Raw genomic sequence first — 19470 nt, forward strand, 5'->3', positions numbered from 1 at the left:
AGTCAGAACTTGAACCCCTATCTCCTGGACTCTGCAGCTCCATCTCTTGGGGCCTCTGAGTAATCATGACGGTGTTAGGGGCAGGCTGGCATTTGTCAGATATGTGGGCAGCCAGGCCTCCTCTAGTTCCCTCTAGAAATTGGGCTTAAGAATAGCAGAGTATCAATCAGGTACAAACACTTTGACTTTCCTTCTATATACCGGGCATTGTTCTAGCCCTGGGGGATAGGACTGAACAAGATAGACAGGATCCTTGTCCTCGATGTGCTCAGTTTCTAGTGGGGTGAAAGAGCAAACAAGAAAGAAGGAGAGAGGGAGGAAGAGAGGAAGGGAGGAGGGAATGAAGGATAGAGGAAAGGAGGGGGGGAGGGAAAGAAAATTTCAGTTATCCGTCCATGTTATACAGATCATAATATCAATTAACAGAGAATTCCTGTGAGGCTGAGTGGTTAGCGTTTAGCCAGAGTGGTTGGTGGTTGGCAAAGGGATCACTAAGGAGTGTCATTTGAGTCAAAATCTGAAAGGCGAGGTGACAACCAGGAAGAGGATACAGGCCATGCAACGGTGTGGAGACAGGTATAGTGAGTGGACACATTCAAGCGTTCAAGTAGACACTCGAACACAAAGGTTCAAAGCTCATTGTAGAAGCTTAGGCTTAAAATATAAAATCAGATAAAAGTCAAGAGTCTTTTCAGCCTTTAAAAAGGCAGCATTTGATTTTTTTTTCAAGTAATAACTTCTGTATTGATCTGTATGTGTTTTATTTTTTATTATTTTTTATTATAAATTTATTTTTTATTGGTGTTCAATTTGCCAACATATAGCATAACACCCAGTGCTCATCCCGTCAAGTGCCCCCCTCAGTGCCCGTCACCCAGTCACCCCCACCCCCCGCCTACCTCCCCTTCCACCTAGTTCGTTTCCCAGAGTTAGGAGTCTTTATGTTCTGTCTCCCTTTCTGATATTTCCTACCCATTTCTTCTTCCTTCCCCTCTTTTCCCTTTCACTATTATTTATATTCCCCAAATGAATGAGACCATATAATGTTTGTCCTTCTCCGATTGACTTACTTCACTCAGCATAATACCCTCCAGTTCCATCCACGTTGAAGCAAATGGTGGGTATTTGTCGTTTCTAATGGCTGAGGAATATTCCAGTGTATACATAGACCACATCTTCTTTATCCATTCATCTTTCGATGGACACCGAGGCTCCTTCCACAGTGTGGCTATTGTGGACACTGCTGCTGTGAACATCGGGGTGCAGGTGTCCCGGTGTTTCATTGCATCTGTATCTTTGGGGTAAATCCCCAGCAGTGCAATTGCTGGGTCGTAGGGCAGGTCTATTTTTGACTCCTTGAGGAACCTCCACACAGATGAGATCATCCACGGAGCATGTGCAGCTAGACAAGAGACGCAGCAGAGGATAGGGCCCTGGGGTCTTTTGGCATTGAGAAGTCCTTGGAGCCAGTAAAGAAGCCTCGGGGATGGCCGGGGTGGGGGTGGGTGTAGACAGAAGACCAGGGGAAGCAGCTGTAAGAGATGACGTGCCTCAGGAGTGAGGAAGTGACCATGTTCAGTTCTGCAGAGAACCCAGGACAGTGATGCCGGGAGCTGGTCGTGACTTTGGACAGACTGATCCTCTATGACCTTGATGTGAGCAGATCATAGAAGGAGGTGGGAGAAGCTTGACTGGAGTGGACTGAGGAGGGAACAAGAGCCAAGGAAGTGAAGAGGGTGTAGAACTCTTCCGAAGAAGTCTGCTTCAAAGTGATGCAGAGAATCAGTGCAGAAGCCGACGGGGATGTGAAGGCCTGCTTGTAGGCCCGAGGGACCAGCCCTGGACAGGGGGATCTGTGATGCTCGATAAAGAGAGAGAAAGAATTAGTGGGGTCCTTTGAGGGCCCAGGAGGAGATAGGACCCCAGGGCTACGTGGCAGACTGACCTTCACTGGAGCAGCAGACTAACCTGAGATGGTCGGTGTCCTTGTCCTGAGCAGGACTTGGCCTGCAGGTGAGAGTCCTTGGGGCTTCCAGGTCAGAGGGGCTGTGTCTTCTCTTCTGCTGCGGTCCCTCCCTGCACCTGGCACCAAAACACATGGTCCTATCATCTGCCCTGTGGTAAAGTGGAACCACGCCCTTCCTAAGGCACTTTGTCGGGGTCATGTGCTCACTTACACTTTGTATAACGTTCTCAGCAACACTGAGATGTTCTAAGCCCGTTTTAGGTTTTGACAACACGTGTGAGTTCAATCCCGCCTTGGACATTCACTCTGCAAAGTCAACCCCTTCCCCCAGCCAGGTCTCGGTTTCTTCATCTACCAAATGAGAAGTGGGGCAGGAAATTCTAGAAGGTCCCAGTGAATGCTAAAAGGGGTCAAACTTGCCATCTCTTGTGCCACTTCAGGTTCCAACAGTCGTTGAGACTTCCTGAGGACCGGGAGTAGTGACCACAGGAAGTGGGTTCTCCTACCCATGCCCTTCCCCAAGGTTTAGGACAGCCTCCATCTCACCTCAAATGCAGCTGCTCTCCCTAATCCTGCCAAATCCCCTCCCTGCCTTCTTTCCTTCAGTCCCTGTCTCTAACCTTTCCAATTGTTTATTGCCTCTGATGTTGTCTGAAGCTCCAAGATAATTGTTGCAGGAGAAGCAATCAGCTCATCCTTCGACAAGTCATCAAGACCGACAGGCAAGCTGGGGTATTAGGCTGTCAATTTCCGGGCCCTTCCAAATGTTAGAACAATTTTGGTGAATTACAAGCAATAGAAAATCACTTTGGGTGCTCATTAGGCAGGAGGCAGGCGCGATGATGAATGCTTGGAAGCGGAGGCAGAAGTAGGCTTTCCTGCAGCCACGAGCTCACCTTCCAGCATCTTCTGGGAATGGCTCACTTAACCCTCAGTCTTCTGAAGAAAGCCCAAGGATCCCCCAGGGTTTGATGAATGGAGAAAATTCCTCTTGGTCCTGGACGGTTCACTGTGCATTTATGGGGCCCTCGCTGCCTATGCTGGGTCCCTGGGATGAGCGAGGCATGCTTGCTATTTGGTTGCTCAGGCCAGTAAAAGACATACACAGAAAGTCCACAAAAGACAAAACAGACCAAGACAATAGGAGGAAGGAGGAAAGAGATTGATTCTGACCCGAGGAGGGGAGTGAGGGTGACTTGATAGAAGCAGGGCCCTTTGACTAGAGTCTTGAAGAATGAATAGAACATTAAAATACATCCCCTGCTCCACAATTAACAACAACAATAATAATAATGACTAATGCTGATACAATACCTATATAATGCTATTATGTTCAAGCCTTGTAACTAAGAGCTTTATGTACTTTTAAATTATGTAATAATTCACAATAACCCTTAGGTAGATGCTATTGTTATCCCCGTTTTATAGATGAGTAAACTAAGGTATAGAGAGGTGAAGTAATTCCCTAAAGAATTACAGCCAGTAAGTGTCCATGTAGGGATACAAGAGAAGTGTAACCGTGAGTTATTGAAAGCAGACCTGGAGTAGTTCTCATAGCTTCTTAGGGAAAATGGGAGATGAGTGTTGAATAGAAGGAGCATCAGCCAAGAAGACCAGGGTTCCCATCCAGGCTCCACCACTTATGACTCAGGTGGCTACTCAGGTGATTTGGGGGAAATATTAGACTTTCTGAGCCTCAACTTCCATAGAGGAGTCATCATGGTCCCACGTGCCCAGCAACATCCAGATATAGTAACTGCTGGAAGTCAGCTCCAGAAAACTGGATCTGCCATTCATTCCATTGCTCATGGCATTCATTGACCACCTGTCGTGGGCCTTACACCAGGTTAAATACTACGGGGAGAAAGATAAATGAGACCAAGCCCTTACTCTTATGGGAAATGCAGTGTGGTAGGGAATGCTTTTAAGAATTAATCTATGGATTTGCTCCCAGATTCTGGGATCACTGAATTCTCTTCACTGGATCCAAAGGGTCTCTCCTCTCCCCCATTTCCCAGGCTGCACATGTAGGTATAAGTCATCCTCTGCAGAATATAAAGCAAAGGCTGCTGTGAACACTGCCAAATGCAAAAGGAATCAGATGTATAGCAGCAGAGCTAGATTTTCTGATTGCAGAGATCATGTAAAGGACAGAAGAATGAAAAAAGAAAAAAACTTGGGGAGGGACTATTAGGACCAGAAAGTATGGAGTAGATATTTACTTAGGGGAAGAAAAAGATCTTGAACATACAGTGTCAGGGTATACAGGAACACCAACTGACTCAGGGGCTCCCACTGGCCAGAAGTCAGCTTCATCAACCATTGGTCACCCAACCTTCAGTGGTGCTGGTCTGTGCCCCACAGATGATGCTCATGATTGGTCCATCCCACGAAAACCATCTCAGGGTCTTTGACAGTTACAAGATCCTCAAAAGAGGGGATGGAAGCCTTAGAAATCTAATGGAATGATCATGACCTGAAAGACAAGTCTCAAACCCTGACTAAAGTGGGACCAGAAGGAGTCAGCTTGAAATTGCTTCATTTCAACATCTGGGGAGAGAGTCAGAGAAATGAATGCATTGGGGATGTGAGTGCAGGATGGAACCTGCCCAAAGTCCAAGATCAAAAAAGAGAATGAGGTCAACTCTACCAGTAGAGACAATGGGCTCAAGTCAGGAAAATTTTTATAGATGAGGTCACCTTCAACTTAGTCCTGTTCCCACGTAACATGCCTTGGGATAGAGAGGAATGGTCATGAAGCCCAGCAGTAGCAAGACTGAAGGGCAAGAGGTAACAAGATGGAAACATGGCTTGGCATAGAAAACACTCCTCAGGTCTGGGCCAGAATGGAAGTGGAGGGAGGGGTTCAAGTTATGGACAATCCTAGCCCTGGTGGCAGGATGAAGTCACAGATGGGGCTCAGGGAGCTCCAGACTGGGGGATAGAGGAACAGTATTAGAATGAAGTAGGGTCTGGAAAATGTACAACACTGGATACATGAAACTGGCAGCAAAATGTTTGCATTTTTATCTCAAAGCCAGCTACCTAAGTCCAAGATGGAAGAAATACCAGTGGAGAGAAATTATATGAAATAGATTTAAAAGTAAGAAATAACTACCAGCTCTGTAGAAGCCAGCCCGAAATTAAACCTAGGTTCATTACAGTTATCCCAAATGCATCACACTCAGATGTGCAGTCAGGATGTCACAGAGGCTCGTAGAAGAAACAGGAAATTAAAGATGCACGGACCAGTGGGTGGTCTGATGAAAAGCACCAAGGCTGAGTCAGACAAACATGAGTTCAAATCCTGACTGGGCACTTAGTAGCTATGCAGCCTGAGGTCAGTTATTTTAGGCCTTAGTCTCCTCAACTGGAAAGGTTACTTAGAAGATTAGAGAACACAGATGTAAAGCAACTGATACAAAACCTGGCACAAAAGAGGTGGCTCAGAATATAATCATCTTTAATGCTGAAGAAAGTGACAATGATGATCAATTGTCATGATGGAGGTGGTGGTGATGATGATGATGATGGAGGTGGAGGTAGTGATGATGATGATGATGATGGAGGTGGTGGTGATGATGGTGATGATGGAGGTGGTGGTGATGATGATGATGGTGATGATGGAGGTGGTGGTGATGATGGTGATGATGGAGGTGGTGATGATGAGGATGATGGAGGTGGTGGTGGTGATGATGAGGATGAGGATGGAGGTGGTGGTGATGATGATGGTGATAATGGAGGTGGTGGTGGTGATGATGATGATGATGGTGATGATGGAGGTGGTGATGATGAGGATGATGGAGGTGGTGGTGGTGATGATGAGGATGAGGATGGAGGTGGTGGTGATGATGATGGTGATAATGGAGGTGGTGGTGGTGATGATGATGGTGATGGTGATGATGGAGGTGGTGGTGGTGATGATGATGATGATGGAGGTGGTGGTGGTGATGATGATGATGATGGAGGTGGTGATGATGAGGATGATGGAGGTGGTGGTGGTGATGATGAGGATGAGGATGGAGGTGGTGGTGATGATGATGGTGATAATGGAGGTGGTGGTGGTGATGATGATGGTGATGGTGATGATGGAGGTGGTGATGATGAGGATGATGGAGGTGGTGGTGGTGATGATTATGATGATGGAGGTGGTGGTGGTGATGATAATGATGATGGAGGTGGTGGTGGTGATGATGATGATGATGGAGGTGGTGATGATGATTATGGAGGTGGTGATGATGACGATGATGATGATGGAGGTGGTGATGATGATGATGATAGTGATGATGGAGGTGGTGATGATGATGATGATGGAGGTGGTGGTGATGATGATGAGGATGATGGAGGTGGTGATGATGGTGATGACAGTGGTGTGATGGTGGTAGTGGTGATGACGATAATGTGATGGAGGTGGTAGTGACAAAAGCGATGACAAATAAGATTATAATGTCCTTTAATTAAGCCAGGCAGTAATGACACTTTCTCGCCATACCTCATAGATCTCAGATATTCTGAAGACCTTGAGCGGTGGAGAATAAAGCATCCGGGTGGAAAGAAAAAGAAATGTAACAGCTGTGGGCCTCTGAGAAGGCACATGCTTTGTCTCATACCAGCAGAAGCTGGTCCTGGGGGGTGGACAGTAAGTATATCTGTCATCCGCTGGGCCCTCACTGTGGGCAGCAAGGCACTAGGTGCTTCAACATTCAGGGTCCCGTTTCCCCCTACAGCACTCTGAGAAGTAGGGTCAGTGCTCCCAACAGGGGGAGCATCCTGTTTAATGGCACTGGAAGAGGAATTGGAGGTGGAAGAGGACAGCAGAGATGAGAGTGGGGTGAGATGGAGCTGAGAGGGTAAAGGAGCCAGTACCTACAAAGCTCCTAAAACAGCACCCAGTGCGTAGTAAACACTCCGTGAACTCAGACTCTGTATCATCACTGCCGTCATAGGGGACTCTGGGAGAGTCGGGGTTACACCAAGGTGGGAGAGGTGTGCTGCAGGGGGGAGACAGCTCTCGGTCACAGGAGGCGTGCAAACAGTGGCCACTGGGGACTTGCAGGGGACTTGGGTTGAGGCACGGCTTGGAGCCCAGGGCCTGGCAACTGTTCCAATCATTGTCTGGAAGCCGGGGACCTGAGGGAAGAGGGGCTCAGTAGACACGGAGATACCCGGGGTGCCTCGAAAGCCTTCTGTGGAGGGACACCCCCCGTGATCCCACCGGAGCCCCTGCCTGGCCCGGAGGTAAATTCCACCAGAGATGCCCAGCCCAGCCCCACCCTGGGCATAAATGGCCCAGATAAGCAGACTTTCTCCCTGTGCCTTAATCCCTTTTGAACTTGTCCTGCCTCCTTTGTTCTCCCATTTTAATGATTCCGTTCCCTCCACCAGCCCCCTTGACGGCCACCATGGATCAACCCCACGGCAGGGAGCCCTATAATTGGCAGCAACGTTGCCAACACTCAGCTGTGCGGGCGGAGAGGCATTTAGTGGTGTTTGTTCTGTACAGGGGGGAAAGGGGGGAGTTCTTCAAAACCAAGTAGCTGCAGTAGCTTGTTCAACACGATTTCAAGGTGATAAATTGGACCTGATTTTTTTTGTCATTTTTTTCCCCTGCCGATTCTTCTGACAAGTGGCCACTGCTGAGCTTGCTGGGGGAGACAGAATTGCTTTCACCGGCAGCTCATGCCTTCCCGCTGCCTCCTTCCCTCTCCTCCCTCCCTTCCTCCAGGAGCTAACGCTCCCCACTACAGGACCGGCTCCGGAGCGGCAGGAAGGGGGCCCAGAAGACCTAGGACTGCTGCACTCTCAGGATCCAGGGCCAGGGCTGCTGAGTTCTGGAAAGAAAGGCCTAGAGAGAAGGGCACATCGGTTCGCTGAAGCATGGAAGCATGGCTGTGAGACCTTGAGGATGGGGCCCAGAAGCTCAGGCTCTGGAAGTCCTCTCCTTCTCCCCAACCCTCACTTCTCTTGTAGTTCCTTCATACCCCAAGCATTTATTGAGTCCCCACTGCATGCCCCGGCACCATACTAGCAACACCTAAGCAAACACAACTGAAGACTCCCCGCCCTCTCGGATAAGAGGGGAGACAAGGGCAGTCGACAATACATACACTAAATTATTGGGAAATAGCTATCCAGAAGGTGTTGCATGCTACGGGGAAGACACTAAGCAGAGGAGGGAAGGGTGATGCAGAATGTGGGGTGGGAATGGGGAGATCGTGGTTTTCAGTGGATGGACGAGTTAGCTTGTCTGACACAGTGACGTCAGAGCAAAGCCCTGAACACACGCCTTCGTTCACTCATTCCCTCTCTCCGCCACCCAGACGTTCATTTATTGAATCACTAAGCCAACCAACCATTCATTCTCCCCCATCCCTAGTTCTCTCACCCTCCCGTTCATACATTCGTTCATGCCCTCACTCGGCCTGCAGTGTCTCAGGCACCGAGCCCATTTCACTTCCTACCACGGATATGCCTCTCACCCCCCAACCCCTCTTCTGGGCCTTTGCATCGACTGTTCACATAGCCTGAGACCTGACCCCTGCTCATCTCCATCCCCGGTGCTTGGCGTAGAATCACCCCCTCCAGGAAGCATCTCTGACTTGCCATCTCGGTTGAGGGCTCCAGCTCCCGTTTCCATCTCCCACAGCATTGTTCCAGGGGTTGATTTCTCAGCCTGACACTCTCCCAAGACCATGGGCTCCTTGAATTTGGGGAGAGTGTCTTCTTCCTACAGCTGCCGTCGTAACTTGGCACACAATCGATACTCAGTAAATACTTATAAAGTCAATCAATTGTCAAGAATAGTGTGGGCAGAGAACTGGAAGGAGAATCACTGGCCAACCAGGGACACAAACCACAAGGAGGGTGAAGAGAGCATCTGTGCTGAGCTCCTACGCCCCACGAGCTGTACAGACCTAAGCACGCGGCACACTGATCGTAGGAGGCAGGCATTTTTAACTTCACTTCATAGGTGAGGACGTGGAAGCCCAAAGAGCTCAAATGCCTTGCCAAAGATCCCACCAGCAACAGATGGTCCAGCTGGAATTCACCCCCAAGTCAGTCTGACCCTACAACTCTGCACTTGCCACATCACGTCCCCCAGCCGTCTCCCTCAAGACAAGTAAAGCCCATCTGGTCACTTTGAGAATGAGCCCAGAGCTCTAGGGCGGCATTCACGGGGTCCTGGGCCCCCACCTTAACTACGTGCAGCTGGCTGATATAAGATTATTTTCCTGATTCTGCATTTAAATGGGCCCAGACCTCCCCAAGACCACAGAGCCCTGGCCTCAGACCTTTTAACTGGTAATTACTCTGCAGCCACAGTGTGAGATCATCCATTAACCTGAGGCCAGAGTGCGCCCTGCTAATCAGCCCGCTCAGATTCCAACAAGCAGCTGGGCTGATTGCAGACCTTAATCATGGAGGGACGGACACAATCAGACTGTCCAGCCCTCCTCCGAGCCCAAAGGGGAGAGAAAGTTTTATTACAGAGGGGCTGACATTTGGCAGCCTTTGCCAGAAGAGGTAGCCACAGGCCATGTCTCAACCAAGACTTGCTTGATATCCATGCAAGACCGAAGGAAGAGTAGGAGCTCCGGCCGGGCAGGCGGGACGGCGCGCGGGACGGAAATCGAGGGGAAAACGGAAGGGAACTCTTCGAGCACCGCGGCCCCAACCACGGACCGAGCACCGCCCTGGGTGCTTCCCTCATGCAGCCTGTAATCCTCGAATAGTGTTGCAAGGTTGCGGTGCTTGAGCCTCACGAAGGGGAAGCTCCGGTTTGAGGAAATGAGGAAACTTTTCAAGCTCCTGCAGCCGGTAAGTGGAGGAACCAAGAATCGAAGGTGAATCTTCCTGGCCCCAAAGTCCACGACCTTTCGACCCTCCGCAGGTATCTAGCTTTCACGCTGGCAGACGTCCTCGTGTTAGGGATGACAAAGAGGTTGACACAGATGCGATGCTCCTCCCAGCCACAACTGCATTTGAGGACAGCGATTGACCTGAAGAGGGGGCCCAAGATCAGAGGAATTCTCCGCACGGGGTGAGATGACGAGGGGGAGGAGCCTCCTGGGCTCTCCGGTCCCTACTTGCCATAATCCCCTCCTCCCTAGCTTCTCAAATCATTTGGCCATGAAAGAACAGCAAGGAAAGCTTGAGATGCTGTAGATATTCTTGCCAAATTCTTTGGAGAATAAAAACAAGAATTATGAGGTTCCTGGGAATGAAGATAAGAGATGTCCACCTTGGAGCAAGGTGGCCCAGCCCTGGGAAGAAGACTTCAGCCTTGGAGTGAAGCAGAGGAGCAAGGCCTAGAGAGGCAGAGTGCCCCGTGGCCAACGTAAGGTAGACAAGTAAGGTCACCTTGCTGCCCGAGCTGAGATGAGGGCCTCAGAGCCTAAATGGGGCCTAGACAGGTAATCCCGGTAACTGGTCCATAACCAGGGAAATTCTTTATTTCCCCGCTCAACCCCTCAAACCTAATCCATATACCTGCCCTTTGGGTTCTCCACGCCTGTGCCCAGTCTCCCTATGTCACATCGCCCTATTTTATCTACTGCTCTCATAGCACCTGTCTCTGAAATTACCTTCTTTTGTCTGTTCATTGTTTTTTGTCTTCCCCATCCAAATGCTGGCACCCAGGAGGGAGGGGATCTTGTCTGACTTGTTCGCTGCTGTAGATTCCAGCAGCTAAGACGGCACCTGGCACACAGCAGTAACGTTTTTTGAATAAAGAGTGTTGGAGTCAGGATCATGGGTTGCGTCAAGGGTGGGGGCCTCGGAGAAGAAGGACTAGTGGAATCTGGATCTTGGAGTCTAGCTTCCCCACCCAGGGTACAAAGATACGGAAAACCACAGGGTAGTTAGTTCCAAAGGGTCATGCTTGACTAGTCGTTCTCCACCAGTCCCCGTCCAATAACCTTTACCTTCTAAAAATTCCCCACGTCCGTCCACTCCTCACCAATGCCTTCCCTGTGCCCATCCACATTGGCCAGTTTTTGCCTACCTCCCCCCAAAAGTAAAATTTCAAAAAAAAAAAAAAAGAAAGAATAACAATTTACTTATTTTTTTTCCTTTCTATTTGAGCCACAACCTGTTTTTGAGACTCACGAAGCCCTTTTAAAGGAATCCAAAAAAATAAAAAAATAAATAAAAATAAAAATAAAGGAATCCCATTCTAGGAGAGTAGATTTAGACAGTCTGCAGCAGCCACAAAAAGCAAATTTGAAGCAGAGGGTGACCTCAGGTGAACCACTCCAGCTCTCTGAGCCCCACTTTTATCACCTGTGACAAGGACTGAGGCTATCTTCCCCGCAAGGTTGTTGTGGAAACTGAGGCAAGCTAAAAAGTGCCTGTGGCTCCAGTAAGGTGACCGCTGGCCCTGGTGGGTAGGTCACGAGTGGGGCTTGCTCTGCCTCTGGCTGTGTGGGGTTAGGCAGGCAGCCTCCCCTCTCTGAGCCTTTCCTACTCCCCTCTTGTCCAGAGTTCCCACTAAGACGCTGCTCCTCCCAAACGTGTCACAGTAGGTCACCAACCCCCCAAGGGACCTTCCGTGGGTCCAACAGGACCCTGAGGTTAAGGCTGCAGGGCTGGATCAGGACCCGCCACGTCTCCTGCCACTTACTTACCGACGTGTCCTCGTGATGCCCGCAGCAGCAGCAAGTGCAGACAGGCCCCAGGAAGAGGAGCTCTCTGCCCTGGCTGCTCTTTCCTGTATTCACCACAAACGCCATTAATTCCAGTCCACAGACGTTCACTGAGCACCTACCCCGTGCCAGGCGCTGCAACGAGGACTCGGAGACGAACAGGACGTGGGCCGTCAAAACCCAGGCCCTACAGGAGGACTCACCCAAGACTGGATTTACGCCCCCTACCCTGGGCTCCTAGAAGCCCCGCTGATCGAGGCCCAGCAGGAAACCAGCGCCTACGCGAACACGGTCACCGAGGAGAGTGCAATAAAGGCTCCGGTTTACAGGGACAGGGCAAGGCTAGAGAAAACCCACAGGACTTAACGCAGTATTTTGGGGTCACCATTCCCCGGTCTGAGCAGGGGCTTGTCTGGGGAGAAAGGAAAGGGAAATGAGTCTGATCCCTCTCGCCCCACCTTTGGGTGTCCTGCCACTGCCTCCCATTGGCTGAATCCAACAGGGAATCCAGAATGTGAGCCCCCCTCCCGCCCCGTGTGGTCCGTAGGGCCGGCCTCCCTGTGCACAGGGCTGAGCGGCGAGGCCCGGGAGCGGCTGGGGAGGGCCAACCCGGTGCACGCGGCACACCTGCCTGCCTCAGAGAGCTGGACCGGAGCCTGGCAGGGACCTGACCTCCCCCGTCCGCCCAGGAACTTGCTCCCCGGAGGCCTGAGCTGTCGTTTCAGGAAAGTGTCACCAAGGGCTGCCATCGGAGCCCCCGGGAAACTCCCAGGCCCTATTGAGATTCTCTCCCCCTCTGCAGCTCCCCTGGCAGCATCGCAGGCTTGCCGCGGCTCGTACTCATCTGTCTCCGAAAGATTAAACCGTCCCCTGGAAAAGGCCACTGTGTCCCAAAGGAGAAGGGGCCATTTATGCTCATTCCCTCAAGAAACTGACTTTCTAGAAAAAAAAAAAAAAACATACAGGTTGATTCCCCGGCTTGAGAAGAAGCTGCTGCTTTTTTCTGGGGACGGAGAGGTGGGGGTGGGGGCAGCGCCGTGCATCTGAGGCCCTTTCCTCTCCCGCACTGACCCCACCGCAGGGCTCTGAGTGGACGCCTTGAGAAAGCCACCGGCAATGAAAACAACTGACGTTTATTTATTGGACACGTGCATGCGTGACATGGTCCGTGCTACCCTTGGACGCCTAAGCACGCGGGTACCGTGCGCAGGTAATCTGAGTGGATTGCCAGATCTCCATGCAGCTGCTCCTATGAGCGAGCCCGCTTCACAGATGAGGAGACTGAGGCGCAGCAATGGTAAGTGACCTACCAAACACCACAGGTTGGGATTGGACTTAAGTCTGAGTCTCTCTTAAAGCAAAATCCCTGAACGGGTGGGGGTATTATGTCCCCCAGAGGACACGTGGCAATGCCTAGGACATTTCTGCTTGTCCCGGCTAGGGGAAGGAGCGCTAATGGCCACCAATCATAGAGCCCAGGAATATTCCCAAACAGCCCACAATGCACAGGACGACCCCACAACAAAGGATTGTCTGGCCCCAAATGCCAGCAAGGCGGAGCAGATCCCTGCTTTAACGTCCCCCACCACCCAGTCCTGGTGCCCGTCGGTCACTGTGGCCCCTCAGGTGCGGAGAGGCTCAATGGGAAGCTCAACAGATCATTCAGCGCCTTATTGAAAATGTTGGTCTTGGGACTAAGAACGCTGGGAAGCCCCTGGGGAATTCTAAACAGGGGGGAAGACCTAGTGAATTTGAATTCGAAGCAGGTACTTCTGGCAACTGGGTGGAGAATGGCCCCGAAGGCCTGGGGGACGGGGGCCTGTTATAACCCAGAGGACGGGGAGACAGAGACAAGCAGATGGGTTTGGGTATCTGTAGGAGGCAAGCACGACGGGACTTGGGGAGGAGAAGGAAGCCTCAGAGACGGCTGCCCGCCTCCTGCCCTGAGAGACAAAGCAGACGTGGAATTGTTCCCTTGGTCTTAGAGACTTCACCTCTCTCTCTTCGCTCAACCACCCCTCTACGTCACAAACCACTGCGCTTCTCACGGAGGGACCAGCATCTGCAAGGTTCCTGCGAAGAGGGGAGGTCGAGGCTCACGGTCGGGGCTGCCAGGTACGGTTGGGCGGGTGCCTGCAACGGGAAGGACGCTCCCCTAGGCTTGGGCGGCCTGTACGGCAGCCCGCACGCTCCCGGTTGCCAGGCGTTAGGGCCTGAGCTCCCCACCTGGGCCTGACCGTTCCCTGGGAAGGCTGGAGTCTCCAGCTCCGGGGATCAAACTACCTAAAGCAAGTGCAGTCGAACAAGAGAAGGCCCGGGTGAGCCTGGCGAGCCACCACCTCTAGCTCTTGCCCAGGCTCCCTAAGCACAGGGACGAGAGGAGGTCGGTGGGCAGTAGGGTGGGAGGAAGGCCCAGGAGGCGTATTTCAGCTTAATAAGAAACCCTCTCGCCGCTCAAGCTGCCAACCCAACCCATTAGCATGGTGTCCCTCGCGAAGAACGGAGTCAGGGGTGCACCGGGGGATCCAGTGCCCGCACCCCGGGAGTGTGAGGTGCAGACGGGGTGCGGTGCTCTCTCCACGTCGGCCTTTACGAAGCCCAAATGGGTTCAACAGACTCAGGGTGTGCGGCACCAGCTGAGAAAAACTACACCAACATCCTGACCACATCACTTATTAAAAACCACTCCCTGCAGGGCAGGGAAAATCTTCCAAATGGTGTTTTTTTTTTTTTTTTTTTTTTTTTTTTAATGTATCAGCGATCTGCTTGCAGCCTGTGACAGAACTTCGATAAATATTCCCTCAATGTAAGCGCGCAGCTCTTCCCTCTAAGGAGCACGTTCCAGGCTCCCTCCCACCTGGACACCCCCGTGTTCCTTCTGTCCTTCCATTCGGGTAGGAGTCGTGGGGTGGGGGATCAGACATGAGTCAGGAGGTGGTGCAGGGACAGCCGCACCCACACCTCGGGGCAGGTCATGAAGTACCCCCAGGAGCCTAACGCGGGGCCTCTCCAGCCTCGACTCTCTCCTGAGCTCCGGGCCCACGGGGCCAACTGCCCATGAAGTGACTCTTCCACGAGGTCCCCCAGGCCGCTCAGCTCCAGGGCCTGCACGGAGCTCCTCGTCTCTCCCGCCCTCTCCCCCAATCTCACAGAACGGCCCACCGGGGTGCCTTGGACCCTTAGTGACCTTTCAGCACCCCCGCCCCAAGGCCGTCTGCCTCTGCTCTAGTTGGGGTTTCCCCAGAAGCAAACCCCGAGACAAAGGTCTAAACCCAAGTAATGATGTGGAAGGTGCAGGAAGCCCGAGGTGAAGGGGGGCAAGGGCGGCAGGGCCGGAAAGGAAATGGGCCAAGGGGGCGTTCGTCAGGCCGTCTGTGCCGTGGGCAGCGGAGCTCAGTTCTCTGTGCGAACTTGAGGAAACGGGGTAGAAACAAGCCTCAGAGTCACGTCGCCATGTGTTGGTGGAGGCCACTCCCGGGGGTGGAGGACGCGGTTAATTCCCTGGCACTTCCATCGTGTCCCAGCTCGGGGCAGTCCCGCAGCCTCAGCGAAGGCCCCCAGGCAGAGGATACAGGTCCTGCAGTCGATGGAACCCAGGAAGTGGGGGGCCCCGGACTGACTCTCCGGTACCCCAGATTCCCCCCTTTCCAGGCTCCTCGCACCCTGTGCACGCACCCGGTCCCCACGGTCAGCACCCGTGGGCCTCCGCCTGCAGCCGGGCGCCCCACCCCCCTTCTCCAAACCGCAGACCCGGTGAGGTGGCAGGCATCCCGGGTGGGGGGCGGGCCCTGGTTTTGGACTTCCTGTCCCGTCCTAGGTGCACGACTTCAGGTAAGACTCAAAACATCTCTGTTCAGTGGTTTTGGGGGGGTTTGTTTGCTTTTTCCCTTTCAGGTAAAAGCCGGGCATGAAGATTGTCCCTTCGTCCTGGGATGATTGCTAAGATTAAATGAGCTGATGCACGTCGAGGGCTTAGACCAGCACCTGGGCATACGGTAGGTGCCCAATAACAAGGCCTTGGTCATGTCACCCCTTGGACGTCTTCCCTCCGAGAACTAGACCCTGAAGGCGAACTTTGCTACCTACTAGAAGATTCAGAGCCGAGGGGACCCTAGGGATGCTCTTGGAGAAAACTCCTCACCGAGGATTGGAGATACGGTTGGTAGAGCAGATGCTTTGGGCCAAAGGAGTCACAAAGGTGTGAGTGCTACGTGAGTTTGCTCGTCGTGGGTGTTGAGTCCAAGAGCAGAGAGTATAAAAGGACCTAGAGTGAAGCTCCCCTCAGCCTAGGGAGGACCTGCTAACCTGCGGTCAGAAAGGTACGATTAGGAAAGGAAAAGTGGGTTCCCCGGGTGGCTCAGCGCTTCAGCACCTGCCTTCGGCCCAGGGCGTGATCCTGGAGACCCGGGATGGAGTCTCCCATCGGGCTCCCTGCATGGAGCCTGCTTCTCCCTCGGCCTGTGTCTCTGCCTCTTGCTCTCTGTGTCTCTCATGAATAAATAAATAAAAATCTTAAAAAAAAAAAAAAAGGAAAGGAAAGGAAAGGAAAGGAAAGGAAAGGAAAGGAAAGGAAAGGAAAGGAAAGGAAAGGAAAGGAAAGGAAAGGAAAGGTACCGGGCAGCAGTGCGTGTTCCGGACAGAGCAGAGTCTTCAGGGCAAAGCAGTTACAGGAATAAAATCTGCCTCCAACACCAATTCACGGTGTGTCCTTGGCGAGTCAAGGTTCTCCCTCTGGACCTCAGTCTCCCAATCCGTAAAATAAAAATAATGCCACATACCTGATAGCAATGTTGGGAGGCTGAAACATTAGCACAGAGGTAAAGCCCAGCATCCGGTGGGCTCCGCGTAAAAGTCCCGGTCTGCCCTCTCCCCACCCCAATCACTAGCTGTCCTGGTCCCGACCCCTGCTAAGTACAGTGCAAACCCGGTGACGACCTTGGGCGTCCTCAGAGCCTCCTCTCACATTCTCCCGACACGTCTTCTCCCTTCGTCATTGCTGCGACAACCGCGTGTGTGCGGGGGGAGCCCAGCACCACCTCCACTTCCTGCACCGGCGCTCCCTCCACTTACACCGGTGGCCGCCCGAGGGTCTCCTTTTTTTGAATATTTTATTTATTGATTCATGAGAGACACAGAGAGAGGGAGAGGCACAGACACAGGCAGAGGGAGGAGCAGGCTCCCTGCGGGGACCCCGATGCAGGACTCGATCCCAGGCCCCGGGGCCGAAGGGAGGTGCTCCACCGCTGAGCCCCTCCTGGGGATCTCCTTATGACCACCTGTACTGAGGCCTGGTTCACAGAAATGTTAGCACAACTCACAACAAATGGCTGTTGCACTGCAGCCCCCTGCCCAGGGTGGCCCCGGAGGGCAGCGGGGAGATGACTCCCCCTGGAGGTGGGACTCGGAGCTCACCTGGTGGTTCACCTGGAAGGCAGGGGCAAGTGTGCGGGGGGGATGAAGATACCCGGACTCCTGAGCAATGACCGTGGTCCAGCAGGGCCCGGAGGAAGCATGATCAGGACGAGAAACGAGGCAGTCTGGGGAAGAGGGAAGCGGCGTGGGAATGAATCTGTGGGTGTGGAAACAAAACACACGGATCTTTGTGTCTCACCTTGTCACACACGAAAGATCACCAAAGCAGAGGAGGCAGGCAACGCGCCAATCGGCGGGCGGACCGAGCAGGGGACGTCAGGCAGCGCCTCCTGGGCCCCGGATGCCGCCCCGCCCCGTGGGCCTCTGCACAGAGCAGCCACGGCGCGGGGCTGGAGAGGTGCGTGGGCCCGGCGACCCGCGCTCCTCCTCCCCGGGGCTTGCCCGGCTACGACTGCGGTGCCTGCAGCAGGGACTGAAAATGAGCCCTCAAAATGGCACCGTGAGGACAGCAGCTGCCACTTGGTGGCAGATTAATTACGTCGGGCTCCTTTCACTGAAGCCGCGGCAGCAGTCGTCCACGTGGGGACTGATCCCTGCTCTGGCTACGGACGATCGTCTCCGTCTGCCTCGCCCCTGCCAGCAGCACCAACCACAGATTCTGGAGGAAGCCGTGATCCCACTTACCCTCACCTGGGACCCATCAAAGAGCTGTGGCGACGTGTGCATGAGCTGGAGGTATTTAAAAATTTTAGACGATCTGTTAGAGCCTCCCTCGAGGAGCCACGTCTGGGGCAACGGCCTGCTGAGCTGGGACCCGGTCCTCCAGGTCCTCCAGGATGAGGTTCGCGGGGCTGGCGCACCAAGAGATAGAATATAAATGTCCAACGAATCAAGGGTGAAGGTAGCGTTGGCCTTTCTCACCCTTGTCTTGTGATACGCTCAGGGCACTCGGGGCTCCCGTCCTGCATCCTCGTTCCCAGGGGCGAGATGAAGAAGGTTCACTCTGAAAAAGAAGAAAGCCCACTCTTGGCACGGGTAATTCACCCCAATAGCGGAAAGACGCCCGCCTAGAACCCCAGGGGCCTCCCCAAGCATCTCCGGTGCCTTCCTGACACACGGTCGCGGCGAACGGCGCTGCAACAGGTCCCAGGATGACGATGACCAGGAGCTCGGGCTTTTCAGGAGTAAAGCTCGGGTTTCCCCGCCACACAAACCCCTACATACGCTGCAGTACTTGCCAAGAGCAGGGGAGTCTAGGATGGATGCCGGGGGCGAGAGGTGACGGGGAAGGACGGTCCCCCCGCGGACCCACCGCGCTGGGTGGAACGGTCATTGCAGCAGGTCATCTCTACTGAGGGTTTCTGCAGCGACTCCAGCCAGCGACCGCCGCGAGGAGCCTGGGAGAGGCTGGGTTTAGAGTCAGCACAGCAGTGCCACAGATGGACCGGGGCTGACGTGTGTTACGAGCTGTCTTACCTCCTTTTAGTGCTTTTTTGGGGGGGGGGGCCCCAGTTGTTGCTGTGGCAACTGGCTACAGGTCGGTCTAGTGACAGGACTTGGTCTCAGCGATGCTATCTCTGGCTTTCTCCCCTGGGCTTCCTCTGTGCCCCGGGGATGCCTTTGGAAGCCCATCCAGTCCTTCTGGTGCACCCATACCTTGGTGAGTGGGATAGAGGGTGGATAGATAAGGGATCGATGGATTATAAGGGGCTGACGCAGGCAGCTCTGGAGGTTGAGGGCCCACACAGGCAGAGGGACAGGGCTGTCCTGCCTCTGCATCCCTGTCATGCCCGGGCCCTCGGCACCCTGGATGCTGGCCATCCGCGTGACTTCGCTCGGTCTACGGATCCAAATGCCAGTCTCTCCCGGAAACACCGTCACATCCTTTGGATGATGGAGAAGCATCCTTGGTCGGAAAGGGGTCAGAAACTGGAACGTGGACATCCCCCCTTCGGTACCTGGAGCAGCGATTCTGGGGCCTGTTCGACACGACTCCTCTGGGGATCCCCAGAAGAACGGCACCCTGCTTGCCCGGGCTGCTAAGATCAGTCACCCAGCCTTGGGCGGGCTTTCCTTTTTCCACTGCTCCCTGTCTCCCCTTCTCCTGCCCTCTGGGATCATTTTCCAAAATAAACTGGCTTGGGAAAATAACCTGCTTTCTCTGAGTCTGAGCTTCCACTTCCATGAACGGGGGGCATTGGGACGCCTGGGGGGGCCCACTGGTGGGGCGTCTGCCTTGGGCTCAGGGCATGACCCTGGGGTCCCGGGATCGAGTCCCACATCAGGGTCCTCACAGGGAGCCTGCTTCTCCCTCTGCCTGTGTTTCTGTCTCTCTCTGTGTGTCTCATGAATAAATAAGTAAAATCTTTTTTAACAAAAGTGGGGGGACACTAATTATCCCTCCCCGCCAAGTTGGCTGTGAGCGTTTAGTGTAAATCGAGAAGCCTGGTGCCTACAACCATTGAGGACTCAGGCAGGAACTGAGAC

General features: G+C 53.3%; 1 long non-coding RNA gene across 1 annotated transcript; it reads right to left on the reverse strand.

Annotated features, from left to right (window-relative positions):
• Positions 1 to 914: 914 nt before the first annotated feature.
• On the reverse strand, positions 915 to 17236 carry LOC140641019 (uncharacterized). Its single transcript, XR_012037590.1, has 3 exons — positions 17023 to 17236; positions 1946 to 2082; positions 915 to 1853 (listed from the first exon to the last, which is right to left on the reverse strand). It is a non-coding gene; the product is annotated as an uncharacterized lncRNA (long non-coding RNA).
• Positions 17237 to 19470: the final 2234 nt, after the last annotated feature.

The sequence above is a fragment of the Canis lupus genome, chromosome 10 (assembly GCF_048164855.1).
Source record: "Canis lupus baileyi chromosome 10, mCanLup2.hap1, whole genome shotgun sequence".
NCBI lineage: Eukaryota > Metazoa > Chordata > Mammalia > Carnivora > Canidae > Canis > Canis lupus.